Here is a 25,652-nt window from a genome sequence, read left to right as displayed (position 1 = left end):
CCTACAGTCTCCTTATTGGACCCTGGTATAGCAGTTTAGCTGCCTGTATAAGTTGCAATGATGTCTGTCTCATTCAGTGAGGACAGAGGACAGAACACAAGTTAAAGGGGTTTTCTGATCCAAATCGATAACTCTGCAGTCACTCTGTGTGACTGCAGACTTATTAATTTCTCCAGCTCACGCATTGTGCGCTGTGAGGATTCGCCAGCTTCTGAGCCGGGATTGGAGGGTATGTAAAAGTTATACATACTCCAGGCCATGGCCCGTATATTGGGAGCGAGCTTACTCCATACACTTGAATTGAGCGAGGCAGTGCTTTGACAAGTGATGCGGCCATCCAGTGGGCCTAGCCAATCAGAGAGCTCAGCCTCGTTCCATACAAGTGTCTCAGCTCAGAAACTGGCGAATTCCTGCAGCGCACAGTGCGAGCGCTGGGGGGTTCATTAGTATGCAGTCACACAGAGTGACTGCATACATATTGATTTGGATCAGACAACCTTTTTAATCCTTCAATCTGCTATCTGGTTTTCTTCCTTATTAGACTAACAATGTAACTCTTTTCATTCATTTACAGTGGGTATGGAAATTATTCAAACCACTTTAAATTTTTCACTCTTTGTTTCATTGCAGTCGTTTGGTAAATTCAAAAAAGTTCTTTTTTATTCTTATTAATGTACACTCTTCACCTCACCTTGACTGAAAAAAAACAGAAATGTAAAAATTTTTGCAAATTTATTAAAAAAGAAAATCTGAAATATCTTATGGTCATAAGTAGAAATGAGTGACTTTGCCTTTTTTCGGGTCGAGTCGGGTTTCGTAAAACCCGACTTTTGCAAAAGTCAGATCGAACGAAATCGGCCGATTATCATGAAAAGTCGAAGGCCGTCTGAAACACGAAACCCAATTCAAGTCAATGGTGAAGCAAAGTCAGCAGGGAGTGGAGGACAGGAAACACACCTACAGTGCCCTTTTGAATGCCAAAAACAATTCTGATTACTGGAGCTTTTCAACCTTAATTTACTTCATAATACTAGTTACACACTGAAAAATGGGGGTTATTTGGCTAAATTTGTGGGGGCGTAGGGCTGGCTCCAGGTTTTCATGTGCCCTGGTCCAAAGCGCGCCCCTTTAACACATACCACAACTCATGATGCTTCGATACCGCAGAGAAATAGTGGCATAGTACAATGAAAAATACTTCACTTTTTACATCTTATGACTGATATCCATTTTTAATAGCTCCAAAAACGGACAGTATATTACTCCATACAGTATTATGGCCACCGCATAGTGCGCTATACAGAGTAATGAGGCCCATATATTTCTCCATACAGAATCATTGGTCCCATATAATGTTTGAAACAGTATATGATGAGCTCCACATAATGCTACAGTATATGTTGGTCCCAAAGGATGAAGCTCCACTGTTTTATGGGCCCAAATAATGCTCCATACATAATGGGCCCCATTTCTAATGCTCCAGTGTATAATGGGCCCTGTAAATGCTGCTCCAGTGTCTGATGTCCACCTTTGGAATGCTCCAGTATATGGTGGGCCCCATATATCATTTTCAAAAGTATAGTGCTCCCCAAAAATTGCTGTCCCAACATTGAAAACAATTAAATAAGTCTATTCGCTATGGAATCCCTGTACTAGTCTGGACTCCTCGTCGTCCCCATCGTCCATCTCACTACACTTGGCTGTTTAGACAGAGGGCGTGCAGACGTGATGTCATTGCGCTCTCTGATCAGATTATCACTGTCAGGAAACGCGGAAGACGTCATGGCAGTGGAGCAGGGAGAGGTAAGTATTTCAACTTTGCAAGTGCTGTGATCCTGAGCAAGCAGGGGGGGCCCACTCATTGGTGACGGCAGTGGCACAGGGCCCCTCTAATAGTACGGCGTTGTGTGGCGGTGTGTCTGACGGCGGGTGGGGTTGGGCGGTGGGCCCTCCCACTGGCAGAGACACTTTTGCGGGCCCTCCCACCGGCAGAGACACTTTTGCGTACTATGAGGGGCCCTGTGCCAGTGCCGTCGCCCATGAATATGCCCCCCACCAGCTCAAGGAGCCTGCACTTTCATCTGCACCTTCCTCTTTGTCACCGTGTAAGGGGAAGGGGAACCTGAGTTTCCTCTGGGTCAGATTCTGGCTGTGTAGCGTGTGAGGGGAATGTAGTGGTCTGGGTCAATGTACCAGCAGAATCATCTAGCAGTGGCTGGGCATCAGTGCACTCGTGGCATCCCCAGGAGTACGGTCGCAACAGTGGCATTACCTTCCTCCTAGGGAGTATGATGTCATGCTTGGGAGCAACGAAGGATCCCTCTAGCAGTTAAACCAACACACAACTCATTTCCCACTCCACGCCAGCAGGGAGACCTTTGAACATGACTGCTGAGGAGCTGCACTCTGTGGTCGGGAGGAGGTAAGTTAGGCCATTTTGTGCAGGGAAGGGGAAGTGTGTGGATGTGAGAAGGGGAGCTGGAGGATGAGCAGAGTTAAGGCTCACTCCTAGCTGGAGCGCATGGTCCGGATTCCGGTCTCCGAGTTTGTAGGGACACTGACGTTCCTGCAGAAGAATCTGGAGGAAGTAGCAGCTGTAAATGCTCTGTACCCAACTGAGGCTCGGAGGCCCCAGCATCGACATGTGTGAGCCAGAAGGAAAAGGCTACGGCTGCCAGCCATACGAGAAAGTTCCAAAAGAGAGTCAACAGGGGGAACTTCATTGAACTCAGCACTGCGAGTGCCTCAGATAAGCGCTAGAACGGAGGCCACACTACCTATCTGCAGAGAGAGAAATCCAAATTGGCTTCCAGGCTGACCAACTCCTTCTCCATCTGTACTCTGGGTCCTGGACAGCACCTGCCAAGTACAGGTAAAGGAACTGCACGACTGTGTCTGTCATCTTTCTCCTGCGCCTGGCGCACGGCTCAGCTACATCCTGCACTGCACACCATCTCCCAACTCTTTCATCTGCCCTGCGACTACGGCCCTACCTGTGCAGGTCTTCTACATCTTAGCTGCAGCACAACATCTGTCCAACAGAAGCGACACTGCAGCGCTGGTCAATCTAATCAGAAACCAGAGGTGGCATCACGTATCATTCACCTATAAATGTAATTCACCCCTTTGCATGGACGCCCAGGGCAACGGAACGGGTCATCACCACCGTGACATATCCCTGTGAGACACTGGCCCAGTACCGATTAATCCCACTCCCCTGGCTGGCCACCCACACTCCATGTCAGATTCATCTTGGACTGGGGAATTCACGATTTGACTTGATAACCCAGGCATGGTATGATAGAAAGAGCTACATGGACTAATGTGAAGTGTGGCCTGCTGCCTCATTCAGTTTGGGTGGGGGTGCAGGACACAAGGAAAGGGGTTCTTCCTGACCAGGAGCCAGCACTTGACCACTCAGTGCTTGCATTTTTTGAAACTTCAGAAGAGGCGGGCATATTTGATGGAGTCTGTTTCGGCAATGTAAGCCAAAAGCAGTTCCTCGTGCTCCGCCTTTAAAAGCGGTTAACCTACTCCCAGAAAAGGTATCATTCCAGGCGTTCCGGAGCCAGACCATGACACAGGCTCAACACCTCCTGCCTTAGCTGCTATTGTGCTTTTGCCACTACCAGCAGATGCACCACCACCATCATCACCAGCTGGCCTCCCCGAGCCCATGTCCGTGGCCTCTTCCACCAAACTTCAAAATTTTGCACAAAATAGACACAAAATAACATCAGATATATGGCACTGTATCAGAAATGTACAGCTCTATTCAGTCAAAGGATAATTGTCAATCTCCATATATATTCCATCAGTCACACAGAGACGCTCACAGGCTCAGTATGGATTAGACAAGAATATAAAAAGTAGACAAAGTGTACAGTATCATCAGATAGCAGGTATATATAGCATAGTTTAAACATTAACAATGTACGTCTATATATCAGGAGTAGTGTTGAGCCACCACGCTAGTGTTTTGGTTCGTCACACAGGAGGCAAGTTCGTCGAATGTTCGTCGAACCCCATTGAAAACAATGGCAGGCAAACACAAACACATACAAACACATAGAAAACAATTACAAAACACCTTAAAAGGTGTCCCAAAGCAGAGAAAATGCTCAGAAGACAAAAATTACATAAGGAAAAGGGCAACTACATTTAGAAAAGAGGTGGAGGAGTAAAAGGAGGAGGTGAAGGAGACAGATATATGCTTGTCATTCCCTTATGAAGTCAAGAAAGGCTGGAATAAAAATGTAAAATACCAACCAAAAAAAAAAAATTCTGAACTCGAACACGATCATATACTGTTGGACTACCCACCAATAAATTATGCCAACTGGCGATCGGGCGGCGCTATTCCCACGAACCTCCAAACAGCGTCCATGAAGGCAAAGTGTTTGCTTTCCAGGGGCAGTATGATTGCAAAGCTGAACCTTAAAGGAATGTCCAAAAGGGCACCACCAGGAGTGGAGCCTGTGGCTTAATTGGACTCCACCCGGGAAACCACAACCATGCCACGTCAAGAAAAGATGCACATATTGAAAGCTTTGTCGATTGTGTATGTGATGTGGTATGCCCGTTTGTAGTTGTGCTAGCAATTTGTCAGCTTTATTCCGTTAATGAACGAGACTCCGGCATGCCCCCGCGGTACGCGTCAAGCTTACTAGAGGGATACGTGAGGCTCTGGCACTATCATGGTCTATCATGGCTTTACATGTCCGGGGCTGCATGCGCGCTACACTGAACGGACCAGCTTTTGTCGCTTACAGGTGCAGATAGCTGTCATCAAGGCTTCCCTCCTTCTCTTCCTCATCATCCTCGGCTGCAGACGCCTGCTCCTTGATGTGCATCAAAGTTTGCATGAGCAGACGCATAAGTGGGATGCTCATGCTTGCGATGTCGTTGTCTGTGCTTACCAGCTGTGTGCATTCCTCAAAACATTGAAGGACTTTGCAGAGGTCTTTCAGCTTCGACCACTGCACAGTTGTCAACTCCATGTCTGCCCTCAAAGTGCCTGCCCGTGTATCCTCCCACAAATGCATTATGGCCTGACTCTGTTCGCACAGCCGCTCAACCATGTGCAGGGTGGAGTTTCACCTTGTTGCAGCGTCGATAATTAGGAGGTGATTGGGAAGGTGGAGCAATCGCTGCAGCTTCTGCATACGACTGGAGTGTACCGGCGACCGGCGGATGTGCGATCACAGTCTTCGAACCTTATGGAGCAGGCCTGTTAACTCCGGATAATTAGTGAGGAAGCATTGCACCACCAGGTTCAAGGTGTGAGCCAAGCAAGGTATGTGTCTGAGATTTGAAAGGGCTATGGCCCTAATCACTAACTACCTTGCCTGCCTCAAGATGTAGACTGCCCAGCCATGACTCAGTTTGTCGCTGAAAGTAATCGGCCAGTACCTCCGCCGTGTGTCTGTCGCCCAAACCCATCATCTGCAACACAGCTTGCTGACGCTTTCCACTAGCTGATCGATATTGGGACACATCGTGTGCACCACTGTCAGCTGCGGATGCAGTGCTCGTGCGACTGCGCTCTGTGGATGAGCTTTCGCTTCTGGAGGAGGAGGAGGAGGGTCGAACGCCTACAGCCAACTGTTTCCTATACCGTGGGCTAGGCAGCACTGTGCCATCACAGCTGTCCCCTGTGGACCCTGCATCCACCACATTAACCCAGTGCGCAGTGATGGACACGTAACGGCCCTGGCCATGCCTACTGGACCATGCATCAGTTGTGAGGTGCACCTTTCCACTAACTGATTGCTTGAGCGCATGGACAATGTGGTCTTTCACATGAAGGTGGAGGGCTGGGATGGCTTTGCGAGAAAAGAAGTGGCAACTGGGTAGGTCATAGCGTGGTACTGGGTAGGCCATGAGTTCGCGGAAAGCTGCGCTTTAAACCAACCGATAGGGCATCATCTCTAACGTGATTAGTTTGGCAATGTGGGAGTTCAAACCCAGTGTACGCGGAGAAGAGGATGAGTACTTTCTTGTCCTACTCATAGTCTCTGGTAGGGTGAGCTGGACTTGAGAGCTGCATATGGTGGAACTAGTGGTGGACATGGCGGACTGAGAGAGGGTTGATGATGGTGTTGGAGTTGGTGTTCTTTCTGATGGCCTAGATTCAGTCTTTCGTTGCAATAACAGTGTGATTCCCTGACTGATTTGCCCTTGCAATGACAACTCAACATTTGCTACTGGTGGTGTGCTAACCGGTGGACTTACAGTGCGGGAAACAATGCAGCGTTGCTGACTACCTTCTTTGGGAGCAGTAGCACATGTGGTACGTGAGTTTTGGTAGTCCGTCCACGCTTGCAAGTGCATGGTGGTTAAATGTCTTAGCATGCAACTGGTATTCAAATTTCTCAGATTTTTCCCTCGGCTAAAGGTCTTTGCGCACTTCTTACAGATAACCTTTGCCTTATCATTAGGATTTTGTTCAAAAAAGTGCCACACTGCACTCTTCCTACTATGGAAGACATTTTGAGGCCTTGCACGCTGTGCTATTTTGACCGTCTGGCCAAGTTGTCCTGCAACTCTTTTGGATTTTGTAACCCGTTTTTGGACTGCTCCGGGCCTGCCAGATAACAGCTGTTGTGATGTCGATGCCCGCTGCGGATGCTCCTCCTCCTCTTTTGAGCTATTGGCAGAGGCACCCTCTACCCCCAATGGATGCCAATCTGGGTCAGCAACTGGGTCATCCATCACCTCCTCTTCAATGTCATGTGCACCGTCCTCTGTGTCACCGTGTATGGTGGTATAGTATGCGGGAAGGGGCACCTGAGTTTCATCTGGGTTAGATTCTGGCTCAGTACACTGCGAGGACAATGTAGTGCTCTGAGTGAATGTACCAGCAGAATCATCTATCAGTGGCTGTGCATCAGTGCACTCCATGTCAGATTCATCTTTGCCTGGGTAATTCACGATTTGACTTGATAACCCAGGCATGGTATGTGAAAACAGCTCCATGGAGTAATCTGTAGTGTGGCCTGCCGCATCCTTCAATTTTGGTTGGGGTGAAGGACACAAGGAAAGGTGTGATTCAGGAACATGAGCCTCCAATGATGACTCAGTGCTTTTATTTTTTAAAACTTCAGAAGAGGAGGCGATAGAGCTGGAGGCTGAGTCAGCAATGTAAGCCAAAACTTGTTCTTGAAGTTCCGGCTTTAAAAGCGGTTTACCAACTCCCAGAAAAGGGAGCCTTCGAGGCCTTGTGGAGCCAGACGATGATGCAGGCTCAACACCTCCTGCATCCTCCTACACCAAGGTACAAGGTGTATATAGTAGTGGGGGAATTGGAATCTCTCTAGACTTCAGGACACAGTTGGATTCTGTCAGGCCCTTTTTATTTTACACCGCAATGTGACAGGCAGATTATGGATGGTGTAAGAAAGGTGGACAGAGGACTGTGGAGAATTGGAATCTCTCTAGACTTCAGGACACAGTTGGATTCTGTCAGGCCCTGTTTCTTTTACACCACAATGTGACAGGCAGATTATGGATGGTGTAAGAAAGGTGGATAGTTGACTGTGGAGAATTGGAATCTCTCTAGACTTCAGTACACAGTTGGATTCTGTCAGGCCCTGTTTATTTTACACTGCAATGTGACAGGCAGATTCTGGATGGTGTAAAAAAGGTGGATAGAGGACTGTGGAGAATTGGAATCTCTGTAGACTTCAGGACACAGTTGGATTCTGTCAGGCCCTGTTTATTTTACACCGCAATGTGACAGGCAGATTCTGGATGGTGTAATAAAGGTGGATAGAGGACTGTGGAGAATTGGAATCTCTCTATACTTCAGGACACAGTTGGATTCTGTCAGGCCCTTTTTATTTTACACCGCAATGTGACAGGCAGATTATGGATGGTGTAAGAAAGGTGTATAGAGGACTGTGGAGAATTGGAATCTCTCTACACTTCAGGACACAGTTGGATTCTCTCAGGCCCTGTGTCTATAACACCGCAATGTGACCAGCAGAAATTGCCTAGTGTATGACAAACTACAAGGTGTATATGGAATTGGGCAGAATTGGAATCTCCCTAGAGTGTAGGTCTGTAAGAACGGACAAACTCCTCAGATTTTCCTTACAGAATCACACACTTAGAAAGCTTCAATTTGGCCGTGATAACAGCCGTTACACGGTACTCAGAGAGGAGTGTGCACGTACACCGCTGTACGGTGTATGTAAAATTGTCAAGCTCCGTGTTTTTGTATACGGACAGACACACGCTGTCTCTCTCTAGCTTTGAATGTAATCAAACAGCAAATACACTAAACTGTTTGAAAGACAGACAAAACTATAAGGTGTAGGTCTGTGAGAACGGACAAACTCCTTGACTTTTCCTTACAGAGTCACACACGTAGATAGCTTCAATTTGGCCGTGATAACAGCCGTTACATGGTACTGAGAGAGGAGCGTGCACATACACCGCTGTACGTTGTATGTAAAATTGTCAAGCTCCGTGTTTTTGTATACGGACTGACACACGCTGTCTCTCTCTAGTTTTGAATGTAATCAAACAGCAAATATACTAAACTGTTTGAAAAACGGACAAAACTATAAGGTGTAGGTCTGTAAGAACGGACAAACTCCTCGACTTTTCCTTACAGAACCACACACGTAGATAGCTTCAATTTGGCCGTGATAACAGCCGTTACATGGTACTGTGTGAGGAGCGTACACTGCTGTACGGTGTGTGAAAAAATGAACGCTCACTACCTCACCAGGACAAAACAATACAATTTGGATTGCTTTTAAAAAAGCAGTTTGAACACCAGTGTGCACACAGCAATGCAGCTAGCATTAAAAGGCAGGCTAATCACCACCAGCGCTGCTGCACAAAAGCAAAAATCTTCACCTTTCACTGCACAGTAACTACAGTGAAAAGCGCTAGCAGCAGAAGCAGTTTTTTTTTCTTTTTGCCTTCCTAACGCTCTCCCTACAGAATCAGCAACTGCAGCATCTCTCCCTATTCTGGGATCAGCATGAGTAACATGGCGGTCGGCATCCCTGCCCTTTTATACCCCCTGTGATGCCACACAAAGCAAGCCAATCACTTGCATGCCCTTCTCCAAGATGGTGGTGACCGCTGCCTATGTCATCACGTTGCCCACAGTGTCCGTTCTTCCTGATTGGCTGAAAAAGGGAGCTAAAGTATCTTTTGAAACGCGACTTTGGCGCTAAAGTCGCCGACCTCACGCTAAGGTCGGGTTTCGTTTCATGAAACCCGACTTTGGCGAAAGTCGGCGACTTTTGAATTTTTTCGACCCGTTTCGCTCAACTCTAGTCATAAGTATTCAGACCCTTTGCTCAGTATTGAGTAGAAGCACCCTTTTGAGCTAGTACAGCTATGAGAGGCAACAAGTTTTTCACACCTGGATTTGTGGATCATCTGCCATTCTTCCCTGCAGATCCTCTCCAGTTCCATCAGGTTGGATGGTGAATGTTGGTGGACAGCCATTTTCAGGTCTCTCCAGAGATGCTCAATTGGGTTTAGGTCAGGGCTCTGGCTGGACCAGTCAAGAATGGTCACAGAGTTATTCTGAAGTCATTCCTTTGAAATTTTAGCTGTGTGCTTTGGGTCATTGTTTTGTTGGAAGAGGTTTTCATGCAAGATATTTCTGTACTTGGCCGCATTCATGCTTCCTTCAATTGCAACCTGTCATCCTGTCCCTGCAGCTGAATAACACCCCCATAGAATGATGCTGCCACCACCATGTTTCACTGTTGGGATTGTATTGGGCTGTGATGAGCAGTGACTGGTTTTCTCCACACATACCGCTTAGAATTATTACCATAAAGTTCTATCTTTGTCTCATCAGACCAGATAATCTTATTTCTCATAGTCTGAGAGTCCTTCATGTGTTTTTAGCAAACTTTATGTGGGCTTTCATATGTCTTGTACTGAGGAGAGGCTTCCGTCGGGCCACTCTGCCATAAGGGCCCAACTGGTGGAGGGCTGCAGTGATTGTTGACTTTCTGGAACTTTCTCCCGTCTCCCTACTTCATCTGTGGAGCTCAGCCACAGTGATCTTGGGGTACTTCTTCACCTCTCTCACCAAGGCTCTTCTCCCACAATTGCTCAGTTTGGCTGGATGACCAGGTCTAGGAAGACTTCTGGTGGTCCCAAACTTCTTCCATTTAAGGATTATGGAGGCCACTGTGCTCTTAGGAACCTTGAGTACTGCAGAAATTCTTTTGTAACCTTGGCCAGATCTGTGCCTTGCCACAATTCTGTCTCTGAGCTCCTTGGCCAGTTCCTTTGTCCGCATGATTCTCATTTGGTCTGACATGCACTGTGAGCTGTGAGGTCTTATATAGACTGGTGTGTGCCTTTACAAATCAAGTCCTATCAGTTTAATTAAACACAGCTGGACTTCAATGAAGGAGTAGAACTGTCTCAAGTAGGATCACAAGGAAATGGACAGCATGTAACAAATATGAGTGTCTGTGTAAAGGGTCTGAATACTTATGATCATGTGATATTTCAGATTTTCTTTTTTAATAAATGTGCAAAAATTTCTACATTTCTGTCTTTTTCAGTCAAGTCTGTGCTCCCTCTCTCTCTTAGAGCCACAGTCACCCCTAGAGTCTGAGTCACGCCGACCATCCAAGAGAACCCTCCAGTTACCCTCTTACCGTGTGTCCACTCCGGTCGTCTCATCTCCCAGCCCACCATCCGTCATGTCACGAGACGTCAAATCCGTAAGTTGGGCAGGCGTACCCCTTCTTCCGGTCACTTCTACAACTGACCTGTCCAGCTTAGCAGGCGTCACCGTCACCATGTCTGCATGTTACATGCTATCACAAGGAAATAGACAGCATGTAACTTAAATATGAGTGTCTGTGCAAAGGGTCTGAATACTTATGATCATATGATATTTCAGATTTTCTTTTTTAATAAATGTGCAAAAATTTCTACATTTCTGTTTTTTTAAGTCAAGATGGGGTGTAGAGTGTACATTAATGAGAAAAAAATGAACTTTTTTGAATTTACCAAATGACTGCAATGAAACAAAGAGTGAAAAATTTAAATGGGTCTGAATACTTTCCGTACCCACTGTAAATATGTGAAATAGTTCGGTGTAGCTTTCCCTCATCTATTTCCTTCTTTTCTTTCTTCTCCTACTTGTCGTAAAACTGAAAAAGGCACTTTTCACTTTCATTGTGAATTGTCATCTCTTTTTTATACTGATACTGTATAGTACATGTTGTATATGTTTTCTGTTCATTGAACTTTGAATATTATTAGAGCCTAAAAGCATACCTTTATCAAAAGTACATTGCTTGTCGTGTTATATTACGCACTTATCATGGTCGCACTTATCATGGTCGCACTTAACATGTTCATTCATTTATCATTTTTACACTCTGCATTTTCATCCTCTTTTTCATTCAACAAAAAGAATGTGAACAAATAGTTGCCACAAACAAAAAGAAAAGTCCTTGGGCATATCACACACAAAATATTCATAACATCTCCAAATAAGATTGGACTTTGCCACCTTTCAAAATTAAAAAAAATGAAAATATTGAGAACATGAAGATTCATAAGCTCCTTTTCTATTGAAAAGAAGTCAGATAGCCAGTTTTGTAGGTATGAACTGTTTGTTCAAACATACCTTTATGGCTGCAGATTGGTTTAGCAATCTATAAAGATCACCTTTGTTTAGTCATATACAGTGGCATGTAAAAGTTTGGGCACCCCTGGTCAAAATGACTGTGTCATCTTAACTTTAGGCCTTTTGGAGATTTTGTAATCTTCAACTTGCTTAAGTGTTCACAATAACAGTAATGACCAGGGGTGCACAAACTTTTATATGCCACTGTACTGTAAACAAGCTGACAAATGCTCTGAGGGCAGATCCGGTTCTTGCAAGTGTTCAAAGTGTCCTCACTAAACTCCACCTATCTCCTATTTGACGTTGATATGCTTCAATAGTAAAGCCATTAATGAAACCAAATGTAAGAAGTTAGTTTATTGACTACACCCAGACCACTCATCGACTTCTAAATGTCTAGACGGTCCTGCTCCAATTCTGCAGTGACACTCTAAAATATTACTGCATAGGAGCGCAGCTAAATGCGATAGAGTGGAAGCTGAAATCCACCTGTGAGAGACAGCTGGAGTCTTCGTATTGAAGGTATAGATGGTTTATTACCGTCTGTGCTTTCTTTATCTCTTGTAAGGTAGCACTGTCATTCAAGTAGGGGACACTCGCTTGGCAGCCAATAAATCACATCCGGCACAGGTTTTCCATAAAAAGCAATCACAGTCCATGCGGTTTATTTAGGCATTATAAACCCTCAAAGCAATAGACAGTTCATAACAACAGCATAGCGTCCATGACAGAGCTTCCCTCTTGTCATCCCTGTGGTCACACAGGTTATGCCATATGCAGCACACAGGCTCTCTTAGCCTCACAGATATACCCCTCTCCAGGTTTACCTCATGGCTGCTTCTCCATACTGCAGACATTCATTCCCTAAAGGGAACTATCAGGTGTTGTGAACTCATTTTCTGGTCTGCTTCTGGTTTCTGGTGAGGGAAGTATTTGTGCTGACAGAGGAGTTGTGAGTTCTCTTTCCGGGCTCCCTCTGGTGGTGGCAGGAGGTAATTAAGCTGATCTAATTAACAGAGACTTGCCACCTGATAATGAGGAAGACGATTGGACATCTGGAGTCTCAGACTGGATTTAAGACAGCCGACTCCCTATTCCCATGCTGGTGATTTTTTCCTGGCTCCAGAGGTCTTGGCTTCCAGCTCAGTTCCTGCTTCTCAAGCTAAGTTTTCTCTGCTAATGTTCACATTTGATTTGGTTTTGTCTATTCAGTTTTTGTGTGGTCAGCCAGCCCCGGCTGGGGCTGTGCCGAATTTCCACTCTTATGTTACTGTATGTGCCAGTTTGCTTTTTGTCCCTTATTAGATTGGCCTCTTTTTGCTCTGTTCTCAGAATATGCCAGAGTGCTGATATAGTATCTTTCCTTTCTGTCTATTCCTTTTGGGGTCTGCTCTGGGGCAGATTAGATTTCCCTTTTTCTTGCTTTAGGCTCATTTAGTCCTCCGGCTGTGACGAGGCATCTAGAATCATCGTAGGTATGCTCCATGGCTGCTGTTAGTTGTGTGGTTAGGATCAGGGGTCTGCAATCCGCGAAGTTACCAACCTCTGGTTTTCTGTGACTTAGCTTGGTTTTGTTTTCCTCCTCGGTGACCCAATCATAACAGAATCACCAGCTGTACTCAAAAGGAAAGAATTGTTAAAAAAAAAAGTGTCAGAATTTTTTTTTTATATGTATTTTTTCCTCTTTTTCTCTGGGGCCGTAGGAGGATTTTTCTCTAATGGAGATTAAGCAATTGTCTGATCTTTTGGAGAAGCTCGCTGCTGAAGTGCGGGGAATTTCCTCCTATCTCAGTCACATGCTGTTGAGCCAAAGATCCCTATTCCTGATGTGTTTTCTGGGGATCGGTCTAAATTTTTGAATTTTAAGAATGATTGTAAATTATATCGAGGAGCTCTGTGCAGCAGGTTAAAATTGTCATCTACTTGCTGCGCGGCGATCCCCAGGATTGGGCTTTTTCTCTGACACCTGAAAATCCTATTCTGACTAATGTGGAGGCATTTTTTCAAGCCTTGGGGTTGTTGTATGATGAACTTAATGCTGTTGATCAAGCTGAGAAAACCCTGTTGTCATTGAACCAGGGTCAGGATTCTGCAGAGTTATACTGTCAAAAATTCCGAAAGTGGGCGGTCCTTACTACATGGAATGATGGTGCATTGGCAGCTCTCTTTCGGAAGGGTATATCAGAGACCGTAAAAGATGTTATGGTGGGATTTCCTGTTCCCTCTGGTTTTGATGATTCTATGTCATTAGCCATTCAAGTTGATCGACGTTTACATGAAAGTAAAACTGCACGAGAGGCGTTGCCACCTTTTGAACAAACGTCTGAACCTATGCAATGTGATAGGGTTTTGTCTAGGGCGCAATGTCAGGAGTTTAGAAGGGGTAATAAGCTGTGTTTTTTCTGTGGAGACACCTCTCATACTATTTCTGTTTGCCCTAAACGAGAGAAATGTTTTGCACACACACTTGCTGTGGGCAGTGTACAACCTAAGTTTCTTTTGGCAATTACTCTGATCTGCTCCTTATCCACATTTTCCACTAAGGCTTTTGTAGATTCAGGAGCAGCTTTGACTCTGATGCATTTGAACTTTGCTAAACATTGTGGTTTTCCCATGATACCACTGCGGACGCCTATTCCTTTGAGGGGTATTGATGCTACTCCTTTGGCGGAGAATAAACCTCAGTTTTGGACCCAGGTGATAATGCGAGTTGCCCCAGACTACCAAGAAAATAGTAAATTTTTGGTGCTGCACAATTTGCATGATACTATTGTTCTGGGTTTTCCCTGGTTGCAAACTCATAATCCAGTTTTGGATTGGAAATCTGTGTCTGTGGTGAGTTGGGGTTGTCAGTGTGTTCTTAGGGACACTCCTGTTTTCTGAACCTCTCCTCAGTCTCATGATATTCCTGATTATTTGGCCGATTTTTCTGATGTATTTAGTGAGAGTAAGTCTGTGTCTTTGCCTCCTCATAGGGATTATGACTGTGCAATTGAGTTGATGCCTGGGTGTAAATTTCCCAAGGGTCGGCTTTTCAACTTATCAGTACCCGAACATGATGCTATGCAATCCTACTGTATATTAAGGAGTCGTTGGAGAAGGGTCATATTAGACCATCCTCTTCACTCTTAGGTGCTGGGGTTTTTTTGTGGCCAAGAAAGATGGTTCATTAAGACCTTGTATTGATTATCGCTCCCTTAACAAGATGACGGTTAAATATCAGTACCCGTTACTCCTGATGTCTGATTTATTCTCCAGAGTTAAAAGTGCCTGCTGGTTTACTAAGCTTGATCTCAGGGGGGCGTATAATCTTATTCGCATCAAGCACGGGGATGAATGGAAGATGGCGTTTAATACTCCGGAGGTACTTTTTGAGTACCTGGTGATGCCTTTTGGGCTCACTAATGCCCCTTCTGTCTTCCAGTTCTTTATGAATGATATTTTCTGGGACTTTGTGGATAAGTTTTTGATCATCGATCTGGATGATATTTTGATCTTTTCCAGTGATTGGGATTCTCATGTGGAACATGTCCGGACTGTGTTCTGGATTTTGAGGGAGAATTCCCTGTTTGTTAAGGGATCGAAATGCCTCTTTGGTGTACAGAGGGTTTCATTTTTGGGATTTATTTTATCTCCGTCGACTATTGAAATGGACCCGGCCAAGGTACATCTGCAAAGACAGCGGAAAAACATGTACCACCATATTCAGAGACAATCTGAAAGTATGTCCAGCACAATTGCATGAAAGAGTTGAGACTAAGGAAGATTCTCAGCTAAAAGAAAAGACTGATACAAAGATTCGGACTGTTTTAGGTGAATTCCATAGTAATGGCTACAAGCTAACAACGCAGTGATAGTTCCAGTGATGGTGTTCCCACAAAGGTCTTTACCAGAGGCATCAAATTGTTCTGGAAGCGAAGAGTTGCTAATGCCAACCACTAACACTGTACTTGAGGAAGAAACAGAAAACTTGCCCACAGTCAGCAGTGAACCTGTTGTACCCATGGTAGGTTCAAAGAGTCAAAGGAAGTTGGCTAGTATACCTATCTTGCGCAGATCACAGCATAGCACACAGGGCCAAACCCCTTCTCACTATAGAAATGATTTGTAAAATATTCTAAGATTAATAAGTTAGTTTTCAGTTGTACTTATATTGAACTTTGCCTTAGGTAACGTTACTAAAAATGTTAAAGAAATTGTGCCCACATTGACTAATGTGAAATTTCAGTAGTTATTATGCCTTTTTCCACTACAAGAACTCTTGTAAAGACTCTTAGGCTATGTGCACACGGTGCGTATTCTGCTTTGTAATTTTCTGCGCAGATTTCACTAAATCTGCAGGTCAAATGACCTGCATATTTCCTGTGCATTTAGTGCTTTTTTTGTGCGGTTTCACTGCATGGTTTGTGCAGTTTTCCCGTGCGGTTTTCCACCTGTGGATTTCTAGAATGGAGCAGGTGGAAAACTGCACCAAAAGCGCACAAAAGAAGTGACATGCTGCTTTTTTCATTTTGCACCAAATCCACTCAGAAAAAAAAGGAGCATGTGCACAGCGGATTTTGTTTCACATAGGCTACAATGGTGCTGTACATCACATGCAGTTCTGCTGCTTATAAGCAGGGCCAAATCTCCTGCGTATATGCAGCAGAAACGCACTGTGTGTACATAGCCTTAAACTTGAGAAGAAAAAACTGTTCATCGTGCCTTGGCAGGAAGCTATTTAAAACAGCCAGTGCAGTGAGTTTTCTATTATGGTCTGTGTGCCCTGCATCTGCACTCAGGGATGATCCAACCAATCAGAAGTGCTTTTGGGCTGTAATCCATGACTCAACTCAGTTACTGGGACTGTTTACCCATACTCAGGATAAATGTTATGTCATTTTGTTATATGCTTATGTTCCATGTGTAGCCCGAGGATGTGCTACTTTTAACTAGGGGGGAATGTGGCGCCCTGTGTCTTTACCGCCATAAAAGGGTTAAATATGTACTGTTTTGTATGTGTTTTGTAAGCAATGGGAGTTATGCTTTCTCTGCTAGAGATCAGAACACACACACATTTTGCCTCACTCCCTCACTTGTCTGAAGCTTAGAACTTTGCAGACATACCCTAACTGGGAGGGGAAGGAGTCAAGAGTTGTTGTTTTAGTGAGCAAGAAGGAGGAAGAACGTCTTGGAAGCCATGATGACATGTGGTCCCTCCAGGAGTAAAGCTAATAAGAAGCATCAGGGAATCAGTCCCTAGGCCACACATGCTTTCAGAGCAGGGTGGTAAGCTGAGAGACTGTGTGAGTTTATACAACCAACAGCGCAGTGTTTTCCCTTGGATTACAGCAGCAAACTAGAATCAGTGAGGATTGTACAAGAAGGAACGTGAGCTTCACAAAGGATCCAAGCTGCAAGTTGCCAACGGAGAAATACACAGTGAGTAGAGGCTATACTAGAAGTTCCAAACTCTGGGAAGCCTTGGTACCTGAAGGGATTATAATAGCAGGAAGCTTACACTGAGTCACAGTAGAGAGGATAACTCCCATTCTCCAGAGCAGACTGTAACCTGGTGAGAGTTGTAATATCTCCTCTGATCTGCACCTGAACTACAGTAAATGATAAAGTGACTTTCGTTGTTTCCTGCCTTATTACTCCGTGCCTTCTACTTTCATCACAATCTCTGGGGTCTGCCCTGGTTGGAGATGGTTTATCATCTGCACTGCCATCACCATCTACTCCCCCAGGGATCATCTGCAGTGCCGGCTATACTACAGTCGAACACTCCAACTGGCATCACGAATCACTACATAAGCTTTATCCCCATTCAACTCTACCCCTTTTACATGACCGCCTGGGGCCACGGACTGGGTCACTGCCACTGTGACATTTCCCATTGAAGTTAACGGGCCCGGTACCGAGTATTCCACGGCCCCTCGGGCGCGTCAAATCCAAACCGCTGTTACTATGACCAGCCTCATTAAAAAGTTGTCCAATGTATAAAAATAATCATTACATTTGGGGAACACATTTTTAATGCATTTTGTGGTCATAAAAAAATTTAAAAAAACTTATTTCCCTGATTTTTTTCCACCGATATCGCCCAATATAGGCCCCATGAAAAAAAAATAAAATCTGCTGGAATATTTAAGCAATCAAATTCATAATACTTTAAACCACATGTATGAAAAAAAGTGCTTGGTTAGGAACAGGGGTAAATGGGCCAGTCTTGATATGGTTGATGGGAACAAAAGCACTTGTAGGGACTAGGGCAATCCTTACAGCACTTTCCCGATTATTTACGAAATGAAACAAAGGTGATTTTCCAAGTTTGCTTAATTGATCTGAAGCAAGACAGGACATTTTGAGCATGTCCTCTACCTGTGAATGACAAAAAACTGACTGGCACATCCAAACTAGTGTGAATAGGTGCAAACCCGGAGCAGTTATCTCCATATACAACATGCAAAAAAAGGTTGCACTAAAGCTTGCCAATGTGAAAATTTGCCCAAATTATATCTGCCCATGAACCATCGTCAAGGTGGCCTCAAAAATTGATGGGTCCTTACTAGTAATGAGCGAGTTTACTCATTGCTCGGGTTTCCCTGAGCATGCTCGAGTGGCCTCCGAGTATTTTAGCGTGCTCGGAGATTTAGTTTCTGTCGATGCAGCTGCATGATTTATGGCTGCTGGACAGGCTGAATACATGTGAGGAATGCCTGTTTGTTAGGGAATTCCCAAGTGTATTCAGGCTATCCAGCAGCCATAAATCATGCAGTTGAGGCGACAGAAACTAAATATCCGAGCACGCTAAAATACTCAGAAATCACCCGAGCATGCTCAGGGAAACCCGAGCAACAAATATATTTGCCCATCACTAGTCCCTACGTGTGTGAATACCTCTCTTAGCTTACTGACCGAACACTCCACCCTTCAACATGTGGTGATTTTAATTGCACCGCTGAGAGAGGAGTCCACATTCACCCAGGAATTCAGACATCAGCCTAAGGCCGGGGTTACACATGAGAGAAACTAGCACAAGTCTCGCATCTTAATACCTGGCACTGCTGCCGGCTAGAGATGAGCGACTTTGCCTTTTTTAGGGTCGAGTCAGGTTTCATGAAACCCGACTTTCGCAAAAGTCGGGTCAAACGAAATCGGCCGACTATAGGGAAAAGTCAGAAACACGAAACCCAATGCAAGTCAATGGGGAAGCAACGTCGGCAGGGAGTGGAGGACAGTAAACACATCTACAGTGTCCATTTCAATGCCAAAAATATCAATTCTTATTACTGAGGCTTGTCAACCTTAATTTACTTCCAGGTTTCCGTGTGCCCTGGGCCAAAGAGTGTCAGTGCGCCCTTTTAACGCATACCACAACTCATGATGCTCCGATACAGCACAGAAATATAGGTATAGTACAATGACAAATACTTCATTGCTTACATGACATAACTGATCTATTTTAAATTATACAATAGCTCAAAAAATGGACAGTATATTACTTCATACAGTATTATGGCCACCACATTGTGCGCCATACAGAATAATGAGCCCCATATATTTCTCCATACAGAATAATTGGTCACATATAATGTTGCATACAGTATATGATGAGCTCCACATAATGCTACAGTATATGATGGTCCATATGGACGATGCTCCAGTGTGTTATGGGCCTAAATAATGCTCCATATATAATGGGCCCCATTTCTAATGCTCCAGTGTATAATGTGCCCCATAGGTGCTGCTCCAGTGTCTGATCTGCCCCATTTAGAATGCTCCAGTATATGATGGGTCCCATGGATGATGCTCAAGTGTATGATGGGCCCAAATAATGCTCCATATATAATGGGCCCCATTTCTAATGCTCCAGTATATAATGAGCCCTGTAAATGCTGCTCCAGTGTCTGATGTCCCCCATTTGGAATGCTCCAGTATATGATGGGCTTCATGGATGATGCTCCAGTGTATGATGGGCCCAAATAATGCCCCATATATAATGGGCCCCATTGCTAATGCTCCAGTGTATAATGTGCCCCATAGATGCTGCTCCAGTGTCTGATCTGCCCCATTTAGAATGCTCCAGTATATTATGATGGGCCCCATGGATGATGCTCCAGTGTTTGATGGGCCCTAATAATGCTCCATATATAATGGGCCCCATTTCAAATGCTCCAGTGTATAATGAGCCCTGTAAATCCTGCTCCAGTGTCTGATGTCCCCCATTTGGAATGCTCCAGTATATGATGGGCCTCATGGATAATGCTCCAGTGTATGATGGGCCCAAATAATGTTCCATATATAATGGGCTCCATTTCTATAGCTCCACTGTATAATGGGCCCCGTAAATGCTGCTCCAGTGTCTGATGTCCCCAATCTGGAATGCTCCAGTATATGATGGGCCTCATGGATGATGCTCCAGTGTATTATGGGCCCTAATAATGCTCCATATATAATGGGCCCCATTTCTAATGCTCCAGTGTATAATGGGCCCCGTAAATGCTGCTCCAGTGTCTGATGTCCCCCATTCGGAATGCTCCAGTATATGATGGGCCCCATTTTTAATTAACCCAGGGATGGTATGTGAAAAGAGCTCCATGGAGTAATCTGAAGTGTGTGCTGCCGCATCCTTCACTTTTGGTGTGGGTGAAGGACACAAGGAAAGGGGTTGCTCCTGACCAGAAGCCTGCACTGACGACTCAGTGCTTGCTTTTTTTAAACTTCAGAAGAGGAGGCAATAGAGTTGGAGGCTGTTTCAGCAATGTAAGCCAAAAACAGTTCCTGATACTCCGGCTTTAAAAGCAGTCTACCTTCTCCCAGAAAAGCGAGCCTTCCAGGCCTTCCAGAGCTACACCATGACGCAGGCTCAACACCTCCTGCCTTAGCTGCTATTGTGTTTTTGGCACTACCAGCAGATGCACCACCACCATCAGTACCAGGTGGCCCCCCATGCCCACGTCTGTGTCCTCTTCCACCATACTTCCTCATGTTTTGGAAAATGGACCCAAAATACCCGCAGATATATGGTGCTGTATCAGAAGCGTACAGCTCTATGCAGTCTAGGGATAACAGTAAATCTCTGTATATATTTCATGAGTCATACACAGATGCTCACAGGCTCAGTATGGATTACACAATAAAATAAAAAGTTGAAAAAGGGTACAGTATCACCAGATACAAGGTATATATAGTATAGTGTAAACATTATGAATCGCCGTATATATTTCAGGAGGCAGACACAAACGCTCTCAGGCCCAGTATGGATTACACAAGAATATGAAAAGCAGTAAATGGGTAATGTAACACAAGCGTACAGCTGTATACAGTGTTGGTGTAATCTTAAAGCTCCAAATATATTTCCGGAGTAACAGACAGACGTTCCCAGGCTCATTATGGATTACACCAGTATCTAAATAGCAAAAAAGGTTACTGTATCAGAAGCGTACAGCTGTATACAGTGTTGGCCATATTTGAAATCTCTGTATATATTTTCAGAGTCACCCTCAGATGCTCACTCAGTCTAGGTTTGACCATAATAAAAAATGTTGTAAAAAAGGTACTGGATAACAAGATAGCAAGTATATATATTATAGGGTACAATTGAAATCTCTGTATACATAGTCCCATAGTCACTCTCAGACGCTTACTCATGGATTTGACCGTAATATTAAATGTCGAACAAAGGTACTGTTTAACATGATACAAGCTGTATCGAGTATAGGGTAAAAATTGGTATCTCAGATTCACCGTATATATAGAAGGCGTAAACCACACACGCTCACTCACTATGAATGATACCGTAATACAAAATTTGGAACAAAGGTACTGTATCAGCACATATACCAGGTGTATCCAGTCTAGGGGTAATTGTAAATTTCCGTCTTTACTTCCGGAGTCAGACACAGACACTCACAGTCTCACTATGTATTGCACCAGAATTTAAAAAGTAGGAAAAGGGAAAGGTATTCTAAGCGTACAACAGTATACAGTGTTGTGGTACGTTTAAATCTTTGCATATATTTCAATTTCAGTAAGCCAGTCCAGACTCTCCACTACTGGAAACTACATGGATGCAAGTACAGACGGAAAGTCGAGTGTTAGCATAAATTTGGGAATTACTCATCGCGGGAAAACCTACCGGTAGATGTTGCAGAGGCGATGCAGACCCTCAATTACTGTGTCTGTGGAGACAGCGAAAACGGTTCTTTGTGAAGAAAGGATTGCTTTATCGCAGCAGTGTGGATCACATCACCATTACTCGTCTCCATCAAATTGTGATCACAGGGAGAGATGTAGACATGGTCCTCACTGCCTATCATGATGTGTCTGGTCATTTTGGAGTGCAAAAGACAGAAGCCACAGGCCGTAGGCGATTCTATTGGATTGGCATGAGAGGAGACATTGTAAAATGGTGGCAGGAATGTCACACGTCTGTGACTATCACAACTGTGAAAGGTGATCATAAAGCACCACTGCATCCGCTTGTAAGTTGACGTCCATTACAAATGGCAGCCATTGATCATCTGAAGGTAGAGGCCAGCAGGACAGGCCATAGCTACATCTTAACCATCATCGATCAATACACCAAATTTCTAGTGGCCGTCCCTGTAAAGGATTTAACTGGCCAGACTACACAGCGGTGGAGCAGGGAGAGGTAAGTATTGCAACTTGCAAGTGCTGTGGCCATGACCAAGCAGGGGGGGCACACTCGTGGGCGACGGTACTAGCACAGGGCCCCTCATAGTACGCTGGTGTGTCTGATGGCGAGTGGGCCCCCCCACCGTCAGAGACACTGTATTGTACTATGAGGGGCCCTGTGCCAGTGCCGTCGGCCATCAGTGGGCCCATCCACCTGTTCAGAGCAACAGCACTTGCCCAGGTGTGCCAGGTGTTGACCCCAGCCCTTGGGAGGGGGGTGGGCAGCCCAGTTAGGGAGGTTTAAAAAATGGCATATGTTGATATGTAGGCTGGACATTCAGCTGCTACAAATGGTGGAATTGGGCAAGTCCGAGGAAGAGGAGGGCAAAAGCGAGGCAGTTTTCTGGCAGCCCCTGTGTCATCAGGGGAAGGTGGGACAAAATCCTTTGAAACCCATGCATGGTTCATTTTAATGAAGGTTAGATCATCAACATTTTGGGTCGACAGATGGGTCCTTTTTTCTGTCAGGATTGATCCAGCAGCACTGAAGACTCTTTCAGATAACACACTAGCAGCAGGGCAAGCGAGCTCCTGTAAGGCATAGTGTGCCAATTCAGGCCAGGTGTCCAGTTTAGAGGTCCAATAGTCAAAGGGGAATGTCCTGTGAGGGAGAACATCGATATGGGAGGAGAAGTAGTTTGTAACCATAGTTGACAACTGCTGTCTCCTGTCACTTGTAATCGATGCAGTATTAGCAGTCGTGTGAGCGGTACTTGAGAAATCATTCCACAACATGGTCATTAAACCCCTGTCTCCAACGCCACTTCGACTGTGTGCACCACGAACACCTGTGCCCACTATGGCTTGTGGGAGAACCAGCATTGCTGCTGTGTGCTGGGAAAGCCTCAAAGAAACAGTTTACCAGAGTTGCTTGTTTGTTAGCCAATATTATCTCTAGGTTCTCCTGTGGCACGATGTTGTGTAATTTGCCTTTGTAGCGTGGATCGAGGATGCTGGCCAGCCAGTAGTCGTCATCCTTCATCATTTTGACAATGCGGGGGTCCCTTTTTAGGATCCGCAAGGCATAATCGCACATGTGGGCCAATGTTCCAGGTGTCAATAATGCACTGCCACTGCTGGGTAGGGGAGCACTTTCTGGCAAATCCACATCCCTACAGTCACGCACAAACACTGTACCTGACCTTGGAACGCCAACATTTTCTCTTGCACCCTGAGAAGCATCCTCCTGTCCAAAATAATCATCTCCCTCCTCCTCCTCCTCCTCTTCCTCTTCTTCCTTCACCTCATCCAAGGCAGTTCCCTGACCAGACAATGGCTGACTGTCAGCAAGGCTTCCCTCCTCCTCCTCCTGTTCCTCCTCTGCTGCAGACGCCAGATCCTTAATGTGCATCAAACTTTGCATGAGCAGACGCATAAGTGGGATGCTCATGCTTATGATGGCGTCGTCTGCGCTTACCAGCCGTGTGCATTCCTCAAAACACTGAAGGACTTTACAGAGGTCTTTCAGCTTTGACCACTGCACACCCAACAATTCCATGTCTTCCCTCAAACTGCCTGCCCGTGTATCCTGCCACAAATGCATTACAGCCTGCCTCTGTTCGAACAGCCTCTCAACCATGTGCAGGGTGGAGTTCCACACTGTTGCAACGTCTATGATTAGGCGGTACTTGGGGAGGTGGAGCAATCGCTGCAGCTTCTGTATGCGACTGGAGTGGATGTTTGGGCGACAGATGTGCGAGCACAGTCGTCGCACCTTATGAAGCAGGGATGTTAACTCTGGATAATTGTTAAGGAAGCACTGCACCACCAGGTTCAAAGTGTGAGCCAGGCAAGGTATGTGTGTGAGATTTGCACGGGCTATGGCTGCCACAAAATTATGGCCGTTACCACTGACTACCTTGTCTGGCTCAAGATGTAGACTGCCCAGCCATGACTCAGTTTGTCGCAGCATGTAGTTGGCCAGTACCTCCGTGGTGTGTCTGTTGTCGCCCAAAGACATCATATTTAACACAGCCTGCTGACGCTTACCACTAGCTGTTCGATAGTGGGACACCTCGTGTGCAAAACTGCTAGCTGCGGATGGAGTGCTCATGCGACTGCGCTCTGTGGACGAGCTTTTGCTTATGGAGGAGGGTCGAAAGCCTACAGCCAACTGTTTCCTATACCGTGGGCTAGGCAGCACTGTTCCACCACCGCTGTCCCCTGTGGAGCCTTTATCCGCCACATTAACCCAGTGCGCAGTGATGGACACCTAACGGCCCTGGCCATGCCTACTGGATCATGCATCTGTTGTGAGGTGCACCTTTCCACTCACTGATTGCTTGATTGCATGGACAATGCAGTGTTTCACATGCAGGTGGACGGCTGGGATGGCTTTTTGAGAAAAGAAGTGCCAACTGGGTAGGTCATAGGGTGGGACTGCGTAGGCCATGAGCTTGCAGAAAGCTTCGCTTTCAACCAAACAGTAGGGAATCATCTCTAATGAGATTAGTTTGGCAATGTAGGCATTCAAACACAGTGTACGCGGATGAGAGGATGAGTACTTTCTTGTCCTACTCAGAGTGTCTGGCAGGGTGAGCTGGACTGGAGAGCTGCATATGAGGGAAGTAGCGGTGGACCGGACGGAGTGAGAGGGGGTTGGTGATGGTATTGGTGGTGATGGCCTAGAGTCAGTGTTTTGTTTTGCAAAACCATTGTGATTCCCTGAGTGCTTTGGCCTTGCGACGACACCTCAACATTTAGTGCTGGTGGTGTGCTTAACGGTGACAGTGGTCTTACAGTGGGGGAAGCGATGGAGCGTTGCTGGCTACCTTCAGTCGGAGCAGGTGCACATGTGCTATCTTATGTTTTGTAGTCTGTCCACGCTTGCAAGTGCATGTTGATTAAATGTCTAAGCATGTAACTGGTATTCAAATTTCTGAGTTGTTTACCTCAGCTAATGGTCCTTCCGCACTTCTTACAGGTAACCTTTGCCTCATCAGTAGGATTTTGGACAAAGAAGTGCCACACTGCACTCTTCCTACTATGGTATGCATTTTCTGGCCTTGCACGCTGTGCTAAGTTGACCGTATGGCCAAGCTGTCCTGCAACTCTTTTAGTTTTTGGTCCACATTTTTGGACAGCTACGGGCCTGCCAGATAACCGCTGCTGCAATGTCAATGCCTGCTGCGGATTCTTCTCCTTATCTGAACTATTGCCAGTGCCATCCTCCTCCCCAATGGATGCCATTCTGGGTCAAGAACTGGGTCATCTATCACCTCCTCTTCAAAGTCATCTGCACCTTCCTCTTTACCTTCCTCTGTGTCACCGTGTAAGGTGGTATAGTATGTGGGAAGGGGCACCTGAGTTTCATCAGGGTCAGATTCTGGCTCAGTAC

This window comes from Dendrobates tinctorius, unplaced genomic scaffold (genome assembly GCF_039654945.1).
Source record: "Dendrobates tinctorius isolate UK_male_01 unplaced genomic scaffold, ASM3965494v1 ptg000098l, whole genome shotgun sequence".
In the NCBI taxonomy this organism is placed as follows: Eukaryota; Metazoa; Chordata; class Amphibia; order Anura; family Dendrobatidae; genus Dendrobates; species Dendrobates tinctorius.
This window is presented reverse-complemented; position numbering follows the sequence as displayed.